At 49.3% G+C, this 26576-nt stretch overlaps 1 long non-coding RNA gene across 2 annotated transcripts; it reads left to right on the plus strand.

Moving 5' to 3' along the window:
- The first annotated feature begins 18798 nt into the window (after positions 1 to 18798).
- On the plus strand, positions 18799 to 24884 carry LOC138989358 (uncharacterized). 2 transcript variants are annotated; one of them, XR_011465538.1, is made up of 3 exons: positions 18799 to 18934; positions 20482 to 20642; positions 24319 to 24884. It is a non-coding gene; the product is annotated as an uncharacterized lncRNA (long non-coding RNA). The 2 variants fall into 2 exon arrangements; XR_011465540.1 differs by having other exon boundaries at positions 20482 to 20595.
- Positions 24885 to 26576: the final 1692 nt, after the last annotated feature.

Consider the following 26576-nt stretch of genomic DNA (forward strand, 5'->3'; position numbering starts at 1 on the left):
TTGTAGTAGAGCCTGAAGTCAGGTAGGTTGATTTCCTCCAGTTCTATTCTTCTTTCTCAAGATCGCTTTGGCTATTCGAGGTTTTTTGTATTTCCAGACAAATTGTGAAATTATTTGTTCTAGCTCTGTGAAGAATACTGTTGGTAGCTTGATAGGGATTGCATTGAATCTATAGATTGCTTTGGGTAGTATACTCATTTTCACTATATTGATTCTTCCAATCCATGAACATGGTATATTTCTCCATCTATTAGTGTCCTCTTTGATTTCTTTCACCAGTGTTTTATAGTTTTCTATATATAGGTCTTTAGTTTCTTTAGGTAGATATATTCCTAAGTATTTTATTCTTTCCTTTGCAATGGTGAATGGAATTGTTTCCTTAATTTCTCTTTCTGTTTTCTCATTATTAGTGTATACGAATGCAAGGGATTTCTGTGTGTTGATTTTATATCCTGCAACTTTACTATAGTCATTGATTAGTTCTAGTAATTTTCTGGTGGAGTCTTTAGGGTTTTCTATGTAGAGGATCATGTCATCTGCAAATAGTGAGAGTTTTACTTCTTCTTTTCCAATTTGGATTCCTTTTATTTCTTTTTCTGCTCTGATTGCTGTGGCCAAAACTTCCAAAACTATGTTGAATAGTAATGGTGAAAAAGGTGAACTCCACGGCCTCCCCCTCCTTCAGGCTCCGGAAGCCCTCCATGTGCAGCTTACTCTGGTGCACAAAGACATCCACCAGGGGGTCGAGTGCGACCCCTGCACGGGCGGTCATGGACAGGAAGCCGAACCCCATGCGCACGTTGAACCACTTACAGATGCCGGCACCGTGCAGCAGCTACAGCTCCTCCGCCACGCGGGCCGCGTCCTCCGGCACCTCCTCTGGCGCCTTAGCGCAGCCACCTGGAGATTGGGAAGGCGCTCAGCTGGGGGGCCACGGAATTGAAGGGCCCCCATCAGAGAGCCGGCAAGGAGACCCAAGGGTCCAGCCCGAGGCTGGACAACCAGGAAGCTGCAGCTACAAAGCAGCCGGCGAGAAAATACCTGTCCCGGCCGCCTCCCGCGCTCCCCCAGCTTAAACTGAGGCCGTGCATGTGTTTTTAAGGCAAAAAACACCCACGGCTCTCAGGATTTATGCTCCTCTAAAGGGGGAAGGACATGTCAGTGGATGTGAGTTCTTTTTACTACTCTGAACCTCATGATCCGTGGGGAGCTCACTGGGGTTCATTATAATACCACACATGCTGTAGATCTATCCATGCGTGTCCAATGTAGAGAGGCTGACAGCCGGTTTCTATGAAGCTGAGATTGGAGAGGGATTGAGGGAGAGAGAGAGAGACAGAGGGCGAAGTATCAGGAACTGGTTTTCTCTAAGTGATCCTTCCCGAATGGTCCCTCTCTGGCCCCAGCCTGGCCTGGGGACAGACGGGAAGGGAGGGCTGTCAGTTTCATAACCATCAGTGATAAACATAAGCCAAAGCCACTGTGTCCTGAGCAGAGTTTGTGGGCTAATCTTTGAGACAGGGCATTATAATTCTATAGAGAGAGGACATGCTGGGAAAGATTGCAGGTGGGAGGAGAAGGGGACGACAGAGGATGAGATGGTTGGATGGCATTGCCGACTCAATGGACACGAGTTTGAGTAACTCTGGGAGTTGGTGATGGACAGGGAGGCCTGTGGTCCATGGGGTCACAAAGAGTTGGACACAACTGAACGACTGAACTGAACTGAACTGAGAAAGAGGACATGGGGCTTCCAGGTGGCTCAGTGGTAAAGAATCTGCCCTCAAGGAAGGAAACGTGGGTTCCATCCCTGGGTAGGGAAGATCCCCTGGAAGAGGGCATGGCAATCCACTCCATCCAGTATTCTTGCCTGGAGAATCCTATGGACAGAGGAGCCTGGTGGGCTGCAGTCCTTGGGGGTCACAAAGAGTCAGACATGAAGTGACCAAGCACTCACAAACAAGAGGACACAAACAGCAGCTCAGAGGTTTCCACAAGAGGAAAAGAAATACAGTTTTGAAAGAGTTCAGAACGTGCCACCCCAAAACATGCCACTGTATGATGCTTTTGAACTGTGGTGTTGGAGAAGACTCTGGAGAGTCCCTTGGGCTGCAAGGAGATCCAACCAGTCCATTCTAAAGGAGATCATGAATGTTCATTGGAAGGACTGATGTTGAAGCTGAAACTCCAATACTTTGGCCACCTGATGCAAAGAGCTGACTCATTGGAAAAGACCCTGATGCTGGGAAAGATTGAAGGCAGGAGGAGAAGGGGATGACAGAGGATGAGATGGTTGGATGGCATCACTGACTCGATGGAGTTTGAACAAGCTCCAGGAAATGGTGAAGGACAGGGAGGCCTGGTGTGCTGCAGTCCATGGGGTCGCAAAGAATCGGACAGGACTCAGCAACTGAACTGATCTGAACAGATCATACTGATGACTTTGAACTGCAACCACTGGAAAAACAGTCACCACAGGAAGAGACCCCCTCTGAATTCTCCGCGTCTGCCTAAAGATAGATTCTCCAAAAAGAACTCAATTGTTCTATATCCCCTCCAGGAGCGCTATGAGCAGGGAAGATCCACCCTTATCCAGGGTGGAGACCAGGAGTCGGCACACGCCTCGACAGACATCCTCAGTGACTCTCCCCTCTCCCATCTGCACCTCTCAGGGTGCCTTCACCTTTCCCGAGTCCTCTGCTGGTCTCTGAACCACGTCTTCCCCGGCTTCTTCTATTGAGATGGTATGTAAGCACTCACATTGCATCAGTTTATTTAGTATTAGCCCCTACCCCCACCGTGATGCTCTCATGCATATAATAATAAAAATAAATATTAAACACCTTTTCTGCTCTCAGTCTGACTGCTTTGGGTTGATTTCAGAGCCCCAGCTATCACACCTAGAAGGGTGGAGGGTAAGTTTTTCCTGCTTTATAGTTCATGGAGTATCACTGTATGACTACAATTCAAAGCTGCTTACTTCAAACACAAAAAAGCTCCCATTCAGTTAGGTTGGTTGGTGGTTTAGTTGCTAAGTCTTGTTGGACTCTTTGGGACCCTATGGACTGTAGCCCGCCAGGCCCTTCTGTCCATGGGATTCTCCAGGCAAGAATACTGAAGTGGTAGCTATCCCCTCCTCCAGGGGATCTTCTTGACCCAGGGATTGAACCTAGGTCTCCAGCATTGCAGGCTGATTCTTTACCAACTGAGCCACCAAGGAAGCCCCTTAGTAAAAGGAGAAAAATGAGTATTTCTGCTGCATTAACCTTGTACCTGCCTGGCACCACGCTGCGGGGTTTGGGAGGTTGTCCCACTTAAACCACAGGACAAGCTCCACCCTTATGACCCTCCTGGCTGGTATCCCCACTGTCTGTGTGTTCATCTCTAGTTTGAGTTGTACGATTGCAGGGGATGCTCAAAATTCATTCCTGGGGACACTTAGCAATATTCAAACCATGGATGAATGGAAAGAAACTCTGAATACACACAGCTGAGACAGGAGAGAGGGGGGCAGGGCACAGGCCTTGAAAGGATGACTCAGCCTTTGAGGACATGACATAAACAGATTAGAACCAACTGGCCCCAAGACGGTGGAAGACTGGGCTTCCCGCAGACCTCGAGCCTCATCTTATGCTCACTGTAATACATCACTGCTGTAGTTCAGACACTAAGTGGTGTCGGACTCTTTGTGACCCATGGACTGCAGGACTCCAGGCTTCCCTGCCCTTCAGCATCTCCTGGAGTTTGCTCAAACTCAGCAATCAGCTGGACTCACAGACCCGGAAGAAGTGGTGACAACTTCTCGGTACTTACAAAATAGAGAAAATGACAAAATGTCTTCGATTGTTTTCTGAAACCACCTATTGCCTGCTCGGTTGCTCAGTCATGTCCGACTCTGCGACCTAAGGACTCTAGCCTGCCAGGCTTCTCTGGCCATGGGATTCTCCAGGCAAGAATACTGGAGTGGTTTGCTATGCCGTCCTCCAGGGGATCTTCCTGACCCAGGATTCGAACCTGGACCTCCTTATGTCTCGAGCATTGACAGGCGGATTTTTTTTTTTTTTTTTTTTTTTACCACTGAGCCACCTGGGATTGCCTATTTAGCCTCATTTAATTGAGAAAAGAAAAAAGAGAATCATCAACTTAGATCTTTATGACTTTTTTTTTTTTTTTGGCCTGGAGGCCATTTCGTCAAATGAGGGGTTTGTGGGGGGAGGGGGGTGGACAATATGAGGGTGGTCTGAAAATAAATGCCTTAACTATCCTCTGCATCTGGATGGAATGTTCTGGAAGGAAGTCATATACGTTTAATGATGTGTTTGTTAGGATTTAAGTTCACTGGGACTGTTCTAGAGGCCATTTCTTTAAAAGCATGCTTTTTTTTTTTTTTAAAGGGGGAAAAAATCCCTGCTGGGTTGGAAGATGAAAATGAGCTCAGCCCAACCTCCACAAACACTTTGCAGATTGCATCCACCCTGCTGTGCTCTAGCAAAAGGGACAGAGGAATGGGTGACCTCACTTCCCATAAGCAAAGTATTGCACAAGCTCAGAAGGAAGGAGCTGTTAGTCTTGGGGATGGTGCCCCTTCGGGAGTTTTCAAGTCTCCCTCTGCTCGACTGTGGTTTGCCTCCTTTAACGGAGTGGGTGACCATGGCTCAACCCTAACTAGCTCGGCCCTTGTCATTTGACCTTCATTCCTTTAATCCCAAACTATCTTCAAAGATGGAAATGTCTCCAGGAAAATATTCTGGGAGTCCTTGCAAGAGAGTCTACCACACCCCATGGAGTAGCCTCCCAACGCACAGGGTGCCAAATTGGCTTGTGTCCTGATTTAATGACCCTGACCACAACTAACGGAGCCTGTCCTCCAGGCTGGCTGATGACCAGTACAGTGGCCTGGTACCAGCCTTCTACCTTAAGGCGTGTCATGGGCTGAATAATGTCCTTCCTGGAAGTATGGGCTTGGACCCCTGAATAGGTTACCTTACATGGCACATTGGGGCTTTCCTAATAGCTCAGTTGGTAAAGAATCCACCTGCAATGCAAGAGACCTTGGTTGGATTCCTGGTTCAAGAAGATATGCTGGAGAAGGGACATGCTACCCACTCCAGTATTCTTAGGCTTCCCCTGTGGCTCAGCTGCAATGCGGGAGACCTGGGTTCGATCCATGGGTTAGGAAGATCCCCTGGAGAAGGGAAAGTCTACCCATTCTGGTATTCTGGCCTGGAGAATTCCATGGACTGTATAGTCCATGGGGTCACAAAGAGTCGGACACGACTGAGTGACTTTCACATGGCACAAGGGACTTTGTTGATGGGTTTAAGGATCTTGAGATGGGACATTATCCTGGATCACCTAGATGACTCCTAAATGCCTTCACGAGTGTTACAGAAGACAGAGGGAGCTTTGACACAGAAGAGAAGGCACCGTGATGATGAAAGCAAGATGCTGCACTGCTGGCTTCAAAGATGGAGGAAGGGACCACCAGCCAAGGAACCAAGGGACACAGGTCTAAATGCTGGAAAAGGCAAGGAAACAGATTCTCCTTGTAGCCCCAGGGAGAGCACAACCTCGTGAAACAGTTTGGATCTCTAGCCTCCAGAACTGAAAGATCAAACCAGCAAATCCTAAAGAAAATCAATCCTGAATATTCATTGGACTGACTGATGCTGAAGCTGAAGCTCCAATACTTTGGCCACCTGATGTGAAGAACTGGCTCATTGGAAAAGACCCTGATGCTGGGGAAGATTGAAGGAAGGAGAAGGGGATGGCAGAGGATGAGATGGATGGATGGCATCACTGACTCAAGGGACATGAATTTGAGCAAGCTCCAGGAGTTGGTGATGGACAGGGAGGCCTGGCGTGCTGCAGTTCAGGGGTTGCAAAGAGTCGGACACGACTGAGCGACTGAACAGTAACAGCAAGAAAGAGCTAAGAAAGCCCGCATTGCTGTCGTTTTAACTTCCAAGTTTTCACTAATTTGTCACAGCAGCAAAAGGAAAATAATACCTCTTTCTAAATAATTTCTCTGTGAAATAACAAGGCCCCATCCCTGACAATCATCAGAGACCAGACTGCTTCTCAGAGTGTGTCCATAAAGGAGAAGGTGGCTCTGGTGACATGGGAGGATTTTCAAACCCTTCCCAGCTCTAAGACTGGGCTTCCCTGGTAGCTCACCTTGAATTTGCCAGGAGTGCAGGAGACCCAGGTTTGATCCCTGGGTTGGGAAGATGTCCTGGAGGAAGGAATGGCAACCACTCCAGTATTCTTGCCTGGAGAATCCCCATGGACAGAGGAGCCTGGCAGGTTACAGTCCATGGAGTTAAAGGGGGAAAAAAAATCTCAAAGTGAAAGCCCATGGTATCAGCAAATGCCTACAACTTTAAGCTGTGCATCCAGGTGCTTCGCTGGAGGAGGACCCAGCTGGGCGTGGTCCAGTTTCTGGGAGCTCCGAGCAGCCCCGGATCCTGGGGTGGTCTGTTGGCCTGTGCTTCTGGCTCCGGCCCATCCTGGGACTTCCCCTCATGATGCGCTGTGAACCACACTTAGATGTCCATGGCACATCCGGCCTCTGCCAGAAAGCCTGCTAAACAGACAGAAAACCCAGCCCACGGACTGAAATAGAAACTCATTTAAAATTTCCGATGTGTGACAAAGGAGGGAGGTGTTTAATTTGGGAAGGAGCTGAGCCAGCTTATGGGTCATTTTTTTTTTTTTCTGGAAGAAAATCCTCCTTCGCAGACTCCCTGGCAGGTCTTTTTCTCCATCCATCAGCATTTTGAATGGGATTATTCTCTATTCTCAGGGGAACACCCTGCCCACAGAAGGATGCTAAAGAGCATCCCTCCCCCTACTCTTCAGATGCCAGTAGCAACCTCCCCGCCACCCCGCCCTCCACCACCTTTGGTGCCAACCAAGAATGTCTCCAAATGTCCCCAGTGTCTCCTAGGGGATAAATCACCCCCAACAGAGAAGGAAAACAGAATGGGTGGAAAGAATGGCCTGTGTCCTGGCTTTGCCCTTTTGTTGAGGCTATGATAAGCTGTGTGAGGATAAAGGTTTGGACTGTTCCAGGTGGACGGAGGTACTAGCAGAGAAGATAAGAGCCCCAGAAGCTGTGGTAAGGGGCACAGGAGGCCAGCGTCCTTAGCTGTGGAATCAGACGGGTCCTCCACTGTTCCCCTGTGTGGTTCAGGGCTGCCGGTGAGAACAGTGCCCTCAGAGGACGAGAAGCCGTCCCCCTCCTCACTGATGCTCTGAGTGAGGGCCCTTCCCCACTTCTGTAAACTCAGCCCCGACAGGTCGCACTCTCACTTCACTCTGGCCACGTACTGGGCTGCTCCTCAAACACCTCAGTCTCCCAGGTCGTCCAGGGGTGAAGAGTCTGCCTGCCAGCACAGGAGATGTGGATTTGATCCCTGGGTTGAGAAGATCCCTGTGAGAAGGAAGTGGCCACCCACTCTGGTATTCTTGCCTGGGAAATCCCATGGACAGAGGAGCCTGGTGGGCTCCTCCCTGGGGTCCCCAAAGAGCCAGACAGGACTGAGCACACACCCATGTAAACAATTCAGACCCTTCCTGCTCAGGACCTTTGCACCTGACGCTTCACCCCACACAGAGCTTTTCCTCCCGTGTCTTTGCTTCCCTTGGCATCCCTGAGATCTAAGCTTGGCTGTAGCTTGACCATCCATCTAAAACCACTGCCACAAACATATGGTTGCCAAGGGGGAAGGGTGGGGTGGTGGGAGATAGTTCGGAAGTTTGGGATTGACATGTGCACACTGCTATATTTAAAAGCAATAACCAGCAAGGACCTACTGAATAACACAGGGAACTCTGCTAATACTCTGTGATGACCTAAATAGGAAAAGGATTTGAAAAAGAATTGATTCATGTATAACTGAATCATCTTGCTGTACACCTGGAACTAATGCAACATTGCTACTCAACTATGCTAAAAAGTTAACAAAAACAAAACCCCACTCCCAGCGCTCTTCAGCACATCACTTCACTTTCTTTTCTTCACAGCGCTGCCCTTATTTTCAGACGGAGAAATGGAGGCTCCAGCTCAAAGCTTCACCAGAAGCAGCCCCTGCCTGCCTGCTCCCTTCTGGTTCTTCACAGTCTACGGAGTTTCCGGAAAGTCTGGGACGAGCTTCTTCCAGCTGCCCTTCATTCCAGAGCAAGGGGCACCCCTCTGCTCCCCATTTCCACCCCCTCATTCAGCACACCAGGGAGGTCTTTGCCTGGGGTCCATAGCGGGCTTGTTTATGTCTGTGCAGGGCTCCAACCACGCCTGCCTTCCAGGACCACAAAGTGTGGACACCATTGGGAAGGGCTCTCCCGTGGCTTATCCTAGGACTTCCAGAAGAAAGCACGTACTTCTTGCTGCCCAGGCTTTAAAGGAGGGCAGCAAAGAAATGTGGGCAAAGGCCAGCAGAGCAGAGTGGGAGATAACCACACCTAAGTCATTTTCCTACTCTACTCTGAACTAGTTGTCATGGCCGGTGCAATACGGCACCCAGCCTGACATCTCAAGTGGCGACAACCAGGCCCAGCCAAGTCCCTAGCCCTAGGCACTGCATTTGCACTGTATTATATGGCTGCTCCCCCAGCCCTGGCCAGAAAGAGACCTTCCTAACTGTCCTGGAAACCAGTGGTAATTGAGTTCTTATCCGTCTTTCCCATCCCCTGTGCCCCTAGGGTACATCAACAACTCTGCCTAGAGGCGTGAAGGAGAGAGGTTACAGCCAACCAACAGTACATTTGAATCACTCCAAATTACCCCCAATTAAGAAATTGGGGATGATCTGCATGTGAAAACCATCTGGCAGGCTTTTTACTTGGAAAGTTTATCTGAGGACTGAGTATGTGGTCCACCCAATCCTTATTTAACCCAAATGCCTGTTAAAGACAGGAAGGCGATCCAACAAATAAGACGTTCAGAGCAAATCCAGCCAAAACAGAGGAAAACATACGTAACAGGGATTATTCTGGAATGTTATGACTGGTCACATTATGTAGATATCTCTTAATATGTCATTCTGAAATGTGTGACATGCTTTAAAGAGAAAGCAAGAAAATACATACAATGTGGGTGTTATGACCTCTGTGGTCATGCCAGAGACACTTTCAAAAACGAAGTTCTCAAAGACCTTTATTAGAGTGGGAAGAATAAAGATCTTTTTCTTTTTTTTAACCTCAAACAACAGAATACTTCTTCTGAGGTTTGTGGCTAGCCCAGTTAGTCGCCCTTAATGGGCAATCAAGAAGTCTGTTATTATGAGCCTCAACGCTTTATGGGACTTGTCAAAAATTATCTCACACACAAAGGGCTTCAACACTTTGGCTGGCCACACAGTTGGAAATAAAACACAGAGCGAGTGGTCTGGAGATTAGGGTGAATTTTATGGCCAAGTTGGAGGGTTGCATGTCTTTGAACACTCCGTGGCGGCCCATTTATGACACAAGAACAAAGGATCTGTTAACTGATTGTAATGACTGCAGTGACTTAGAACATGTCTCAGGAGCCATGAGATTTCATCGGTTGAGACATTTTTCCCCAGGAAGGCTGGCTTCACCTTCCTTCTGCCAAGACCATCTGGCAAAGAGTGTGAGAATACCACCTCCCTCAGCCAGAGTGGTACCCGTTCCAGATGAGGGGGGACTTAGGTTTATCATGTCTTAGCTCTGGAGAACCAGGAATGCGGCTATTTCTGGAATAGCAGAGTCAGGAAGATCAGAAACAAGCAGGGCGAAGTTGGGACACAGGTATTGCTCAATGTCGGCTCCAGAGAAAAGAGAAATTTCTGTGTTCGTTGGGGAGGGGCGGGGCGTGTAAAAGACACCTAACAAAAATTGACTGCTTTAACCATTTTAAAATATTCTGTTCAATAGCATTAACAGCATTCACCCTTTGGCCACCTGATGCGAAGAACTGACTCACTGGAAGAGATTCTGATGCTGGGAAAGATTGAGGGCGGGAGGAGAAGGGGATGACTGAGGATGAGATAGTTGGATGGCATCACCGACTCAATGGACATGAGTTTGAGTAAACTCCGGGAGTTGGTGATGGACAGGGAGGCCTGGTGTGCTGCAGCCCATGGGGTTGCAAAGAGCTGGACACGACTTAGCATCTGAACAGCAACGAAATACCATGATGACATTCATCTCCAGAACTTGTTCATCTTTCCCAAGTCAAACTTCTTATCCATTAAACACGTAACTGTTCACTTCTCCCCCCTCAGCCCCCGGCAACCACCATTCTGCCGTCTTTCTCAGTGAATCTGACTACCATAGGGACGCCATATCAGCGGGGTTATATAATATTTGTCTTTTTGTGATTGGTGTGTTTCACTTACATTATGTCCTCAAGGTTCATCCATGTTGTGACCTGGGTCAGAATCTCACTTCTTTTTAAGGCTGTGTAACATTCCATTGAGTGGATGAACTACATTTTGCTTATCCATTCATCTGTCAATGGACATCTGGTGAAAACAGAACTTTTCACATTATTAGTTTGTACAGGGACATGATTTATTCTAAAGAGCATTATGCAACTTAACTGAATAATCTGCCCAGTCTCTTTAATCCAATTGCAATAGTAGACCATGAAAGACAAAAGCAAGCGGACAAACAGCACGTAATACCAAGTTGGTAAACAGGGGTGTCATTACCCCCTTCCTTTCTTTTTTTGTTCTGGGAGAATATTCAGGGTACAGAGTCTACACTTCAAAAATAGAATTTATGAGTCTAATCATATTAACTCAACAGGGAGCTTAGATGCCAAAACAGCCTCTGTGAGTCATTCCCTGGATTCTAAAAGGAATGTTTCAGACGGTAGTTTTCTCCTCTTTGAGCTTTGCTTTAAAGAAGTTTTAAAAGCAAACGGCAAAACAGCATAATGCCTGGAGCCACAGATCTCAAAGTCGCGCTTCAAAATGGCAGCCTCAATGCCAGAAATCAGAGGCTGGCCCTGGCTAGGGCCACACCATTCCTTGGGTGGTTCAGGCTGGGGGCTCACGCTAAGTCTCTGACTGATTTAGGAAAACTGTTGCTGAGGAACAAACGTGGGGGTTGGTGGAGAAGGGGTGTGTGAGAAAGAACACAAAAGGATGTAAGGATTTTGGAACGGCATCACCATTTTTTAAAATAAGTGCCATTCAGTAGGACCAAGTTGGTTTAACGGTTTGTTTTTTTTTTGTTTATTTGTTTTTAGTCCTCAGCCAAAGTCTAGAGCAAGCTTAAATTTAGGGCTTCAGTGTGTTTGCTGCAGGATGACATCATGTGTGCCACTGTGAGAACCAGTGTTAGCTGCTGGGCCAGGGTCTGACCTCCTGGTCTCCAAGGTATCCACCCCTTTTCCTTCCCACCAGGACCTCTGGGTGCCATCTTGGACTTTTGTCTTGAGTTTAAGCCATCACTGCACTGTCTTACTGGCTCATCCGTATCCATCCCCTATGCCTGGGGGACAAAACCTCTCTGTTAAGAACAGACAAGCCCACGTCTACATCAACACAAACACCCTAGTCAACCAGGATGGATGTCCATCTCCAGACCCTGCAAATACAGAACACCTGTGCACCTCGGTGGCTGCCACGTCTTGATCTGTGTGGGCCAAGGGTGCTCTGACGCTAGCTTCTTGTTTTCCATGAGCAGGTAAGTTTAGTGATCAAATCAATGAGGGAAATCCTGGGTTAGCCAATGACAAATATGCATATTTACTGTAGGAATTATCAGAAATTTAATGTGCACTGGAAATCTCCAGGAGACAGAAAAGAGATAACACATTTTCCAAATGTATTTAATCATCAAACCCTATTATGAAGGAATACCTCCCTGGAACAGTGTCCTCAGCTAGCACTTAACAAAGCCGCAGTTTAGATATCTGTTAAATTCAGTAATTTAATACAGTGTTCAACACATAATAGGTAATCAACAGAGTATCAGTAGTGCTTCAGGGAACACATATGTAAAGGCACCAACAATTCTACACTCTCTTTCCCACCCCACCCCCAACCCCCCCCCTTTTTGGAATGCCAGTTTAGTCTTGATATTTTGGGTATAGGGGAAAATGGGCTTCCCAGGTGGCGCTAGTGGTAAAGAGCCTGGCTGCCAATGCAGGAGACGTAACAGATGTTCAATCTCTGGTTCAGGAAGATCCCCCCGGAGAAGGAAATGGCTCCCCACTCCAGTGTTCTTGCCTGGAAAATTCCATGGGCAGAGGAGCCTGGCGGGCTACAGTCCATGGGGCCGCAAAGAGCTGGATGTGACGGAAATGACTTAGCACATGTAAGGAAAATAAAAGAGAGGGAGAGGGAGCCGATGGTAGGATTTTCAGTGGAGAGGTTTGAGAACTACAGCTGCTCAGAAAAGAGAAGGGGAAGCAGGGAGGATGTTGTAGGACAGAGGGGCAGAGTTCGGGCAGGAGAGGGAGTCTGAAAGAATTGAAATGCGGACACAGAGAAGAATGGAGGAGAAAGGCGGGAAGGAGCGTCACTGTGTATGGTGAAAGACTCTTTCCTTTGGCCTTTCCAGGAACTGGACTTGCTCTCTGTTTTATTCTTTGCCTGCTGAGTTGTTTGGTTTTTGAATCAGGCACCGCACCACGGCTGGCTCCAGGGTGCCAGCAAAACAACCCAACTCACTGCAGGTTTCACTGATAACAATACCGTCTACTATTATTTTTACCATCATCCACGTAGGTCTTCCTATGTGCTCTCCCGAGGAGAGGATATGGAAATTGGAACCGTAGATCTGAATACTGGCCACCTCGATGGGATCAAATGCCACCTAAAGACCCAGAGTCTCCAAAGTCTAAGTAAAGAACTGGCCAAGGAAGGCCAAACCAGACAACCCAAAGAATCCCCTTTATGCCAGAATCTTGGACCACAAGGTGAGCATTTGTTTCTAGCAGGTAAATCTGGCATGTCTCCTCCAGCCTCAGCCCAGGTATTGGGATGTAGGAGCACCTCCGGGTGGCGGGGGGAGGTCAGAGCAGACCCCAAAATGTGCACTGTCCCTCCTCCCTCTCCACGCGCGGTCCGCCACGGTGCTTCAGCCACGGTTAGATCCCAGTGGTAATTCTGAACCCCGGGGGTCCTGCCCAACTGTGTGAAATCAATGGAGCACATTTTGATCCTTGCTTATAATTTCCACCCGTGTTACTAGTGGAGAAGAACCTGTCTGCCAATGCAGAAGAGGTAAGAGACACGGGTTCCATCCCTGGGTTGGGAAGATCCCCTGGAAAAGGGAAGGACAGCCCACTCCAGTATTCTTGCCTGGAGAATTCCATGGACAGAAGAGCCTGGCAGGCTACCGTCCATGGGGTCACAAAGAATCTGACATGACTGAGTGACTAACACTACTACTAGTAAAGCATCTCTGCAGGTGACTTCAAGGCCTGCTTTGAAGTCAATCTCCAAAGCACAAAAGGATTCTTTCTGCACCTCTTTACTTGGGACTTACAAACCAAGATCCGATAAGGGCGGTTGATGATTCAACACAATGAACTGGCTGCCCCTTAGAGCTTTGATTGGCTCTGACAAAGGCTCCTTGAGCTTGGTTGCAAACAAGATTGGTTTTGTTTTTTTTGGTCTCGGCCTTTTCTGCTGGAGACCTTCACTTAAGTCTTGAGAGGCTGCAGGTTTGCTGGAAGGTTCTGTAGGTTGAGATCTGTCCTTGGTGGGGATGGCTGAGGGGCCTACATGAAATGGTCATCCAGTCACTTCAAGGAACACCCGGGGATGGTGCCAGCCAAGGACATTTTGGGAGATGGTTTTTATACAATGAATCTTTTAATATTTAAATATGTGATTTCAAAAATTAGAATGGGTTAGAAAACATAGAAGGGATTCAGGAGGAAGAGGAGTATCGTAGAGAAGTGATATCATGACTGTAATCCTGGAATAGCCAGGTTTGAATTGACTTTCTCATAAAGGTGTTATCACGTGGTTGAGTTTATATGAGTTATCTACATTTGTAATGAAGTTCCAGCATTTTTTTCAGATTTATATTTTATTCTATAAGCATAGCTTTAATAATAAAAAAAACACAATAAATGGGATATTTGAATTTTTTTTAAAAAAGGTGTTAGAGTTTTCTTTAATTATTTATTGATCTGTTCATTTCTGTCCCAAAGCTCCCAGGCACGGACAAGGGGCTCCCATGGGGGCTTTTTGAAATGTACTGTCATGGGTTCCCCCACCAGAAAGTCTGACACAGCCAGGATGGTGGGGGTGGGGGGCAAAGAACTCTTCAGACATAAATCATACCTTTTTTTTGTAACTCAGACACGGCTGGGCGGGGGTGGGGGGGGCGGAAATCAACCAGTAGAAAACTAGAGTTCTCTGCACTTGAGCTCTACAGAAATAACCATTTCAAATGAAATTTTAGACTACTTCTCTTCCTAGTCCTTTGAGAATCACTGCCAAGTTGCTAAGTAAAGTATGTGCACCACTTTAAAAAAAAGACCCATTTGTGGCAATACCTATAGACTTGCTGTCATGGGAAATGAAAATGTCCTTCTCTCTTTCGGCTCTCCCACCAATATAATTATGAAACAATTTGGCTTTTTCAGCTGGTTGACTTTGCAAGTTAAAGTAATGAATTCGTCGCCCCCACAAGTGCTTCTTAGGCCCTCACTTAGCAGGATAAGGATTGTCCGGTCCTGACCTTCTTCACCACCCCTGCCAGCCCCCAATCCCACCCCCACTTCCCAGACCCCTTCCAGTCTCTCTCCACACCCCCACCCCCCCCCCCCAACTCCAGGGTATCATGCTGACTTTGGACCCACTTCAGCTCTCACTTACCCCCTCTCTGGAAGCCAGACCTCTCCCCTCCCTCCCAAAGAAGTTAACTGTGCTGCACAGCACTACCTCTCTTTAGAATCTCCCAGCTCAGGGCGTTTGGAAAGGCCTAGAATATTACTGTTTTAGCAGATGGCTGTGATGCAAGTGGTCTGAAAAATGCACTCTGAATCCTCGCAAACAGGTGACATGAAACAGCAGTTCCTGTCTGGGCAAGGACACCCGACACTAACAGAGGAAGCTGAAACAGGGCAACCGTCCTACAGCCAGCCCTACGTCCCCACCCACAAGTGGGATACAGTATGCTGTAGGCTATCGTTAGGGGCTAGAATGCCTTCATCTCACAAACGTTTACTGAACTCGTTCTGACTGTGTATTTCCCTTTTGGTGTGCTTTTTCTCTTTCAAAGTTTCAGATGCTTTTACATAGTTCTAATTCCAGGAGCGTTTACTCAGCGTACTGTTACAAGATAAAGAAGGGCTCCATAAGCGGGTGCGACAGGCCGCGGCCTGTGCTGGGGGAGGGGCTCCCCGTGAGGAAGAGGAAGGCCGGGAAGACCTTTTACTTCTTTCTAATTTCTGTTCTGAAATTAACTGAATTTCAGTTCAGTTCAGTCTCTCAGTCATGTCTGACTCTTTGCAACCCCATGGACTGCAGCACACCAGGCTTCTTTGTCCATCACCAACTCCCGGAGTTTACTCAAACTCATGTCCATCAAGTCGGTGATGCCATCCAACCATCTCATCCTTTGTCATACCCTTCTCCTCCCGCCTTCAATCTTTCCCAGCATCAGGGTCTTTTCCAATGAGTCAGTTCTTCGCATCAGGTGGCCAAAGGATTGGAGTTTTGGCTTTAGCATCAGTCCTCCCAATGAATATTCAGGACTGATCTCCTTTAGGATGGACTGGTTGGATCTCCTTGCAGTTCAAGTGACTTTCAAGAGTCTTCTCCAGCACCACAGTTCAAAAGCATCAATTCTTCAGCGCTCAGCTCAGCTCAGAGTTGTGTCCAACTCTCACATCCATACATGACTACTGGAAAAACCATAGCTTTGACTAAATGTACCTCTGTCAGCAAAGTCTTTCAGATTTACATGTGGATAATCAGGCTAGGATGAGATGGAATGGCTCTGTTTTAAGGAGTCCTGTTTGCTTGGCTAGCATATTTCATCTTTCATTCCTTCCTTCGATCTTTCTTTTCTCTCCCTCCTTTCCCCTTTTTTCCTGTAATCAATGCTTATTTCTAACCAAAAGCATGAGAAAACACACATACACAGTTCAGCAACCTAATAGGTATGCTTTTGATTAGCTCCAGTAACTAAAATAACCAAATCATACGGAATCTCACTGCTGTTGATGTACATTTTCCTGGTAGCGCATGACGTGGAACATTTCCTCCCATGCTTACTCACCATCGGTATATCTTTTCTGGTGAGGAGTCTGTTAAGCTCTTTGGCCCATTTTTCAGTTGAGTTGCTTGTTTCCTTATTGTTGAGGCTAGGAGCTCTTTGTCTATTTTGGATGACAGCTCTTTATCAGAGGTATCTTTTCCAAATAGATTCTCCCAGCCTGTGATTTGTCTTCTCTTTCTTTTGAGATTGCCTTTCATAGAACAGAAGTTTCAGTTTACTAAAATCCAATTTATCCATGATTCCTTTCAGGAACCATGCCTTTGGTGCTGTATCTAAAACATCATTGCCATACCCAAGGTCATCTAGATTTTCTGTTTTTTTTTTTTTTTTTTCCCTAGGAGTTTTAGAGTTTTGTGCCTTACATTTAGGCCTAAGATCTATTTTGAGGTCATTTTTGTGAAGGTATAAGGTCTCTGTCTAGATTCATTTGCACATGGCCATCCAGTTGTTCCAGCACCAATTGTTGAAAAGATTATCTTTGTCTCATTGCATTGCCTTTGCTTCCTTTGTCAACGATTGGTTGACTATGTTACATGGATCTGTTTCTGGGCTCTGTATTGATTCCATTGATCTATTTGCCAGTTTTTTTTTTTTTTCTGATGCCGCACCATCTTGATTTGTTGTCGTTGCTGTTGTTCAGTTGCCAAGTCGTGTCTGACTCTTTGGGACCCCATGGACGGCACCATATCAGGCCTCCCTGTCCTTCATCATCTCCCAGACTTTGCCCAAGTTCATGTCCATTGAGTCGGTGATGCCATCCAACCATCTCATCCTCTGTTACAGTCTTCTCGTTCTGCCTTCAGTCGTTCCCAGCATCAACAATTTTTTTCCCAGTGAGTTCGCTCTTCACATCAGGTGGCCAAAGTATTGGAGCTTCAGCTTCAGCATCAGTGCTTCCAATGAGTATTCAGGATTGGTTTCCTTTAAGACTGACTGGTTTGATCTCCTTGCTGTCCAAGAGACTCTCAAGAGTCTTTTCCAGCACCACGGCTCAAAAGCATCAATTCTTTGACACTGTCTTGATTACTATGGTGGTGGTAGTTTAGTCGCTCAGCCATGCCCGACTCTTGCGACCCCATGGACTGTAGCCTGCCATGCTCTTCTGTCCATGGGATTTTCCAGGCAAAGAATACTGGAGTGAGTTGCCATTTCCTTCTCCACTTGCTTATTGCAGGTTTACAGTAAGTCTTGAAGTCAAGTAGCATCCATCTTCCAAGTTTGTTCTTCTCCTTCAATATTGTATTGCCTATTCTGGGTCTTTTGCCTCCATATAAACTTGAGAATTGATTTGTCATCTTTTGAGTTTTCAAAGGTGCATGGAACTTAAAATGGAAAAATAATCCAAGGCATAGAGAAGTGCCTACTATAAGAAGTGCCTACTGCAAGGATTTTGCAGACAATCTCTTATTGAATCTTTACAACAACCTATCAGGGAACTATTTTTACCATTGTTCATGTGAAGATGGAGACCCTAAATCTAAAGGGAGTTAATTAGCTAATAAATGGCAGAAATAGAATTTGAACCCTTGATACTATAACCAGCTGCCAAAAAATATACCCAACACATATTGTCACATGTAAATCGACCTACTTATGAAGGAAATGTGTACACACTGCACTCATCAAGAGTCCATCTAGGTCCATTCAACCTAGCATTTCAAATCACTTTGACCTAAATACAATGGATTTGGTTTAACTGTATCTTTGAAAGGATACCCTGAGTTCCCTGCCTAGTCCTAAAAATGTCCACAGCAGCATTTAGAAAATAGTTAATAATCCTAGTTTAAGGAAAATGGGTACGATTTTCAATGAAAGGCTCAGAATGAAATCCAGGTCAGAATAATTCTCATTTTTCTCTTCTGAAGCTGATCTATAAGGCTGTGAATAGCTGCTTCTGTCACTGTCCCTCCTTTAGTCATTAGAATTCTTGATCTAATGCCTTTTTAAAAAAAAAAAGAGATGAGTGTATTTTTCTGTGCTTCATGTAACGTGCCAAAACAATCATGAGCCCTAGGACAAGCAGCTAGCCCAAGCGATGATACAGAAGCCGGCCTTTGAGTTGGACAGTTCCTCTTTTAAACTTCCTTTTCCACCAGCAGATTGGGAGGGGGTGGTGGGGTCACAGAAAGCCGCCTCATTCAGGTGAGGTTCACTGAGGCAGCCATCTCAACACGCTTTTCCAGCCCTAAGGACCAGGCCTTTGGGAGTCGAGTCCTGCTGCCCATCACCCGTTTTGAGAGAGAAAGGATGCCTGCTTCTAAACAGCGGTAGGAGAGGCTCCTCAGGTTCAGCTTTCCAGAAAACACACACAAACAGGGATACATATCTCTGAAGCTCTTTCGCATAAGAAAAATTCTCTTTTCCACCCCACCAGCATGGTGACAACCCCTAGTGAGTTCTTGCAGAGTGTGAGCTGGTCCTCAGACACAAAAGTTTCATCCGGATGGGTCCTCGCCGGCCGGGGAGTCAGGTGTGTTGATACCCACATCATGAATCAGATGTGGAGGCACCCGGCCAGCCCTTCCTTTGCCAGGCCAGGCAGCTGCTGCCCTGTGAAAGCCACACCAGGCAGTCGGGCCGGTCCGCCCCACTGGCCCGTGGCCCCTGCCCTTGGCTCCCTGGGCGCCCCAGGCTGGAGGCCAGCAGACGGTGCCCCGTGAGGGCGCGGCGTGCCGAGAGCTGACCTGGTGTCCCCAGCCAGCCCTGCTCCCGCTTCGTAAGTCTCCAGCCCCTGGAGAGCTGGGCCCTGCCTTCTGACCTGTCTGACCTCCGGTCCGGGCTGGTGCTCCGGGAGACCGGAGCCAGGGCTGCCGGGGACTCTGCTGAGCTCACCGCCGGGGCGGGGGCGGGGGTGGCGGGTGATTAGTTACCGGGGTGAAGCTCCGTGAGGACACCGAGCTGCACAAACACTGCTTCTGGCTGTGCTGAGAGCACAAGACGTTGGAGGCTGGTCTTCCTGGGAGAGAGGGGCCTTAGTGTTTTCCCTTCTTTTCTTTTTTTTGGAGAAAGCCGAATCCTAACAGGCTCTGAAAGTCAAGTAGCTGCTCTCGGCTTCGGGCGAGGGGCGGGGGCGAGAGGGGGAGGAGGTGTGCTTTTATGTACTGTATGCGTGATGATCTGCGTGCGCACCTGTGTGTGTGACTGGTGTGTGTGCGTGACTGGTGTGTGTGCGTGTGTGCGCAGCGGCGTGCACCTTCCCAGACCCGGGTGTGGGGCGGGCAGGGAGGGGCGGCGCCGCCCTAGGTGATCTGCGTCGTGGCCTTGGCCTTGAACTTTTGTTCCGGGAACCAACGCGGCCGCCCCCGCGCGGGGCGGGCTGCCAACGCTGCGCCGCCCACGCCGATCACTCAGGCCAACGTGAAAGGAATTAGCTTCCAACAGACAGGGAGTTTTCTTTTTTTTTATTTAAACACTGCCTCCCCCTGCCCCGGCCCCGGCGCCGCCCCGCCTGGCGCACACACACAGCGCTGCTTCTCTTCGTTCCGATTTCTGCAGACCTTGGTCAACACTCGCCTCCCGCCCCGGAAAAGGATCCATCAGACCCGCTGGCCACTGGGTCCTCCTCCGCCACTGTCCGGGGGAGCGGGGTGGGGGGGATGGGGGGATGGGGAGGGATCGGGGTGGGGATCAGGGCTTGGGGGGGCTAACTGCTGTCCCTCCTGCGGATGCTGCAGAGCCCTGCGCCGGAATTCTCCTCTAGGAAACCTTGGCCTGGGGAGCTCTACCCCACCCAGAGCGCCCCCTCACTGCCCTCGCACCTCCTTTCTGCCTCACGGTCCACAAGGGCAAAGGATCCCTGTGGCTTCTTTTCAAAAAGTTAAGATACAACCATTATTGTGGGTGCGTGCTCAGTCCTGTCTGAGTCTTGGCAAACCCCAGTGCCTGTAGCCGGCCAGGCTCCTCTGTCCCTGGGAGTCTCCAGGCAAGAATACTGGAGTGGGTTGCCATGTCCTCCTCCAGGGGATCTTCCTGACCCAGGGATGGAACCCAGGTCTCTTGTACCTCCTGCATGGGCAGGCAGATTCTTCACCAGAGCACTGCCACCTGGAACCCAAGCTATAAGGCCCACGCTATAAAACTCACCATTTAGACCACTTGAAGGTGTCCAGTTCAGTAGTTTTGAATATATTCACGAAGTTGTGCATGAATTCAGAACATTTTCACTACCACCCCCACCAGAAAGAAATCCTGGACCCTTGGCTGTCACTCCGGGTCTCCGCCTCCACCCACAGGCCCTGGCAACTCCTTTCTCTCTCTCTGCAGGTTTGGCAAGCCTGGACATTTCACATCCAAGGAATCGCACAGTGTGTGGCCTTTTGTGACCGGCTTCTCTCTTTTGCCCGAATATTGTCCAGGCTCATCCATGTTCCGGCATGTGTGAGTGCTCCGTTCCTGCCCAGGGCCGGACAACATCCCGTGAAATGGTCAGGGTCCACGATATCTGTGTATTCTTAGCTGATGAGCTTGCTGTGGCCATGGCAGGGCTTCTGTTGTCCACTGTCGGAAGCTTCCAGTGGGCTGTGTGCAAGCTGCACACAGTCTGTTTACTGAGCGCATAAGCGAAGGATACCCAGGTTAGAGTATCTGAGGGATGATGGTCGACTCTGCCCAAGTGGGGAGATGCGTGGCCCCCCAGCACCCCTCCATCTCCCTGCCCACAGTTCATCCATCAAACCAAGGACTAGAGCCACCCGGCCTCTAACATCTGGCTCTAACCTTTTCTGACATTTTAGCAAAGCAGGGGACGTGTTACCTTTGGAAAAAGGTAGAGAAATGCAAGCCGCAGGCTGGCATGAGTACGTGCATCCACAACTGAAAATGCTTTTTAAATAATCATCTGGGTCAAGCCGCAGAAGGCATTTCTAACAGGCTTCCAAATGACAGAAAGTTGCCATGAATGACAGGGAAGGAACGATGGGTCAAATTAAAAAGATGAAAGATAACAGGAATAAGTAAAAGTGTGGCATTTAGTTCCCAAACTCAACAGAACAGCTCCTGGCTGGGGGAAAGAAGGCCAAATGGTGCGCACGCACAAAAGGAGTTTAGTTGTTGTTTAGTCGCTAAGTCGTGTCCAGCTCCTTACAACTCTGTGGACTGTAGCTCACCAGGCTCCTCTGTCCATGGGATTTCCCAAACAAGAATACTGGAATGGGTTGCCATTTCCTTCTCCAAGGAAACTTCCCAATCCAGGGATCAAACTTGATATTCTTGCTTGGTAGGCACATTCTTTACCCCTGAGCCCCCAGGGAAGCCCAGAAAATGGTTTTAGTTTACACTAAATATTAATAAATCTCATTAAGAGTGATGCCAGGGCTAAGCTGCCAAAAAAGCCAATGTGATTTCAGGTTGTATTAGTAGAAGTATTGTGGCTGAAACAAGGGAGGTGCCCCTGGTGAGACCACTGCTGGTGCAAAGGCCACATTGGCAGAGGCGGGCCACCAAGAAGAGCAAGCCTGGAGGGGAAGGGTAGGACGGTGCAGATTTTTGGAACCCTGATGTATTAGGAAGTCCAGGGTTTTGGTCTGCAGAGGGAAGCCAGAAAGTACTTCACAAGCGTTGACGGCACGTCCCATGACAAAGACAGTTGGTTTCTGCCATGTGGACCTGGACATGGCTGGAGCCATTGCAGTACAGGACAAGGAAGAACTGTGTGGTGGTAAATTGTGTGGCCTGAAAGTGGAGAGACAGACCACCGGGGTGGGAGCACGGGGGTAGTAGCCCGCTTATCAGGGGCTGCGGCTGGGAACCAAGTCATGACCTGGAGAATGCTGTTCATTTATGGGATATAGAAGGAGGGACGGGAGGAAAGGGGAGAGGGTAGAAAAGAGGGGTAAGGGAGGAAAGGGGGGAGGGAAAGAAAGAGGAAGGGGAGGAATGGGGAGGGGAGAAAAGGGGGAAGGGAGGAAGGGGGGAGGGGAGGAAAGGGGGAGGGGAGAAATGGGGGAGGGGAGGAATGCAGGAGGGGAGGAACAGGGCGGGGAGGAACGAGGGAGGGGAGGACAAGGGGATACGGAACCCCAGGAGTCCTCCCTGTCCCAGGGTGCTGCTGGCCCAAGAACAGCCTCCTGCCGGGACTCTGAGTTTAGACTATGCAAATGGATACTTCTTTTCAGTCCCTGAAACTCCCAGAGGTAAATTACCTGCTGAGGCAATGGTGGATTAATCTGAGGCAATCAGCTATCTGTAAGTCCACCCAAGCCCACGTTTGAATCAGATAGGGTGATTCATAGCAATCTGAAGTCGACTGTGAAAACTGGGCTCTTCCCAAAACACCAGCCAAGTGCCCTTGGTGACGCATCAGATGTCAGAGCTACGCTCTGCCTAGGGTTGGTGCAGCTGGTTGGCGAGGCTACCTTTTGCACCCTAAGGACTGTGGGAGGAGGGGTGGGAGAGCCGTGGCCGCTTCCTGCTCCCAGGTCTGAAGACCATGCTATTTGGGCACAATTGGCCATTTCTCCACTCGCACTGCACTGGGCTTTCTTTCCCAGGCAGAGTGCAGCTCGTGAGGGGGGTTGCCTTGCTTATACAGAAGCTGGCCTGTGGCATTCGTGAGGTCAGTGGTCATTTCTTACTGACCCCAGTGGATTCGGCGTTCCCGAGGCCTGGGTCCAGCTCTGTAGGCGCAAGTGTCCTAAAGGGAGTGCCTTCTGATTCACAAGTCCTTAAGCACCAGAGTCACAGGCGGCCAAGGTGAGCTGGTGACACTGTTAACCCTTTAGATCCCACAGTCCTCTCTGCCATGCTAACACGTGCTACGTTGCTCAGTCGTGTCCAACTCTTAGTGACACCATGGACTCTAGCCCGCCAGGCTGCTCTGTCCATGGGATTCTCCAGGCAAGAATACTGGAGTGGGTTGCCATGCCCTCCTCCAGGAGATCCTCCCAACCCAGGATCTCTTATGTCTCCTGCACTGGCAGGCAGGTTCTTTACCACTAGTGCCACCTGGGAAGCAAGGCCCAGGTGGGCTTTGGTGACAAGCCTGGCTGCTTTTCATAAGGAGGGAGGCTGGCTTTCGGGCAGCCACAGTCTCAGGACGCACCTAGAGGATTCCCTCTGGTCGGTTCTGCAGAGCTCAGGGCCACCTGGGCTCTCAGGGGAGCTCAGTCACTGGGAGACCAGAATCACGCATCCCAGCGTACTTAGCAGATGAGGACACCCAACTGGGGAAACCAAAGAACAGAGAGAGCGGAATCATGAGACAAGCGCTGAGTGACGCTAAAAGCGACTGCTAGCGGCACACATATCAGGAAGCCCAGGCTCTCCTGGGAGATTCCTGCTGTCGTTAAGACCAAGTGCAGGAGGAGATGTGTGCCCGAGACTGAGCTGGACACACTGCAGGTCCAGACGCCAGACGTTGGGGGCATGGGCGAGCTGGAGTGATTCAGCCCCATCACCTGTGAGGACACCTCAGGCCTGGAGCCGTTGTGCTCAGAATTGCAGTTCCCGCTAGCTCTCAGCACAGGGATCCTGTTCTTAGCACTGAATTGGCTTTGGGATGTGTCCGGGAGCATCCCTGCTCTCAGTGGGCCTGAGTCTTACATCTAGATCCCCTGCTCCACAGAAAGCTTCTTCTGGGGGTTCCTAGGACCCCACACCCCTGCAGGTGGATCTGGGAAGGAGAGAGATGCTCTCTGCAGTGTGAATGGTGGGAAGGGGAGAGATGCTTTCCATAATGTGAATGGTGGGAAGGGCAGAGATGCTCTCCACAGTGTGAATGGTGGGAAAGGGGGAGAGTTGCTCCCTGAGAGTGAACAGTGGGAAGGGCAGAGATGCTCTCCACAGTGTGAATGGTGGGAAGGGGACAGATGCTCCCTGAGAGTGAACAGTGGGAATGGGTAAGATGCTCTCCGCGGTGTGAACAGTGGGAAGGGCAGAGATGCTCTCCGCGGTGTGAATGGTGGGAAGGGGACAGATGCTCTCTGCAGTGTGAACAGTGGGAAGGGCAGAGATGCTCTCCACAGTGTGAACAGTGCTGATGCAAATGCCACCACCCCACATGACCCATGTTCTCATATTCTCATGTAAATGGACATCAGCTGCAGAATTTGGGTGCAGGGAGTGAGGGGGGTCTTCTGACAGCCCTTCCCCTCTCTCCTCCAGATTCCTACTGCTGGGCCCTCATCCTCAACTTGCCTCAAGACAGCACCCACTGAAGGGAGAGCTAGCCAGCAGGTCCCAAAACCCAGGAGATGGCACCCAAACCTCTGCCCTCCAGTGTCCACGTGCTGCTCGTCCACCAAAGCCTTGTCTTTCCACCTCGACCTCTCCCAGGCTTTCCTCCTCCAGTGTCCAGGCTTTGCACCTGCTCCCACCCACCACATTCCTTATTCCCCGCAGCCTTTTCTTTCCAGCTGAGAAAGAGAAAAGCCCGGAATCTGGACTCACGCCCACCCTGCCTCTCCTCCTGGGGACCCATGTGGTCTGTTACCAATAAGCCTGAAATGGTCAGGGCTAACGTCCGCTTCCACTTCTTTCTTCCACTAGGTTATTTAAACCTCCCATGACCTCTTGCTTTTGGTAAAGAAGCAGTTCTCATTTGTGGGGAATTGACAAGGAGATCCCAGGTGGGAACTCAGGGTCACTGAGTTACACAGTAAATGCTCTAGCCACCAATCCGGATACTTGCCCTTCGTAGACTCAATGATCTGATTGCTATCTGTGTTCTGGTTCCTTTCCTGCTGAGCTGAACAGGGTTGCCTGGGGAACAATTCCCAGGTCCCTGTTTCGAGCAGGGAATCATTTCCCGCAGGAAATCTGGGCACTCCAGAAGCCAGCTGGGGTTGGGGGGGCGGCGGTGCAGCGCTGCTAGGCCCTGGCCAATCTCACCACGCCAACAGGGGCAGGGGGCTGGCCTGAGGGCGGGGTGGCAGCTGCAGAGGGCGCTGGCCTGAGGCCTCAGCCCGCCTTTGCTGACGTTGGAGCCTTGGAGCAGGGCTGCTGACGTGTACTGACTGGGCTGGCTGTTTACTGAACTGTTTTTTAATAGCTACACTTCCAGTAAGACCTGAGAACACGCCACAGCACCCTCATTTACGGCACTGAGCGTGTCACTCGGGCAGCATGTGGGCCAAGAAAGGGAGAGTCCAGGAAAGGTGAGGTTCACAGGCAGTCAGGAAAGTCACCTGACGTGAAGAGAGAGAGCCTGGGGTAGACCAGATGGCTGCATCAGCGCTGTCCGGGACTACCCCATGGGCTGTATTTTGGAAGGGCCAATTCAGGCAGGATTTCTTCTTGAAAAGGTCCAAATAGCCAAGGCACCTTATTCTGGGAATAGGAACTAGTCTCAGACTGGCTGGTTTCCAGAGTGACGTGGGCGAGTCATTTCTCCTCCTTTGAGCTGCAGTTTCCCTACCTGTTTTGGTGAGGGTGTTCAGCCACTGATTCTCTTGGGGGGCAACAGCCAGCCCAGGGTTGGCATGGGGGCTCTGTCTTTCCGGCCATGGGGCTGTGGGAAAAGCCTTGTCTTGTGAAGACATAATCTTGTCATGAGTTAACACAGACGTTAGTGTCCCTGCTGCCTTTGGGTGCTGCTGTTCTGAGTGTTTGTGTGATAACGCACACAGAACACTTAGCAGAAAGGCAGGTGCCCAGCAAGCACTCAACACCCAGGAGCTCTTATCAGCATCAGCACCCGTTCTTGGAGGGTCTGAGTATTGGGAGCACTGTGCATTGGGCAGGGTGGGGATGGTGTTCTCAGATCCCATCCCACTGGAACATTCCACACCGCTGATCTAATTAAAAGGCACTGACTCTTTTCTTCCCTCTTGATAAAAGTTACAGAAACCTCCATTTCCATTGTACTCAGATTCCTAAAACACAGTCCTTTTTTAATTTAAAACGATTTCCCTAAGGCAAAAGTCAAGCTGTCAATTTGGAATGAAAGATGATGATGATGAAAGCAATAAAAAAAAAATAATAACAATAAATTCGTCTTTACTTGGTATTATAGATTTGAATAGGCTTCCCTGGTGACTCAGGGGTAAGGAATCTGCCTGCCAATGCAGGAGGTGCAGGGTCAATCCCTGGGTCGGGAAGATCCCCTGGAGAAGGAATGGCAACTGACTCCAGTATTCTTGCCTGGGAAATCCCATGGACAGAGGAGCCTGGTAGGCTCCATGGGGTCACAAAGAGTCAGACACAATTTAGCAACTAAACCACCCCCACATAGACTTGAAAAGCACTTGAATCCTCCTGACAGCCCCGTAAATACGAGAAGGGAAAGTTATGTCCCATGAGTTGCAGATGCAGAAACTGATGTCCAGGGCGATTGTCCGAGGTAATGTGCATAATGAGGGCACGGGGGTGGGGGTGGGGGACTAGAAAGTGTGTCCCCTGGCTCCAAATCTAGCTCTTTCTAA

Source organism: Bos mutus, chromosome 1, assembly GCF_027580195.1.
Source record: "Bos mutus isolate GX-2022 chromosome 1, NWIPB_WYAK_1.1, whole genome shotgun sequence".
Classification (NCBI taxonomy): Eukaryota; Metazoa; Chordata; class Mammalia; order Artiodactyla; family Bovidae; genus Bos; species Bos mutus.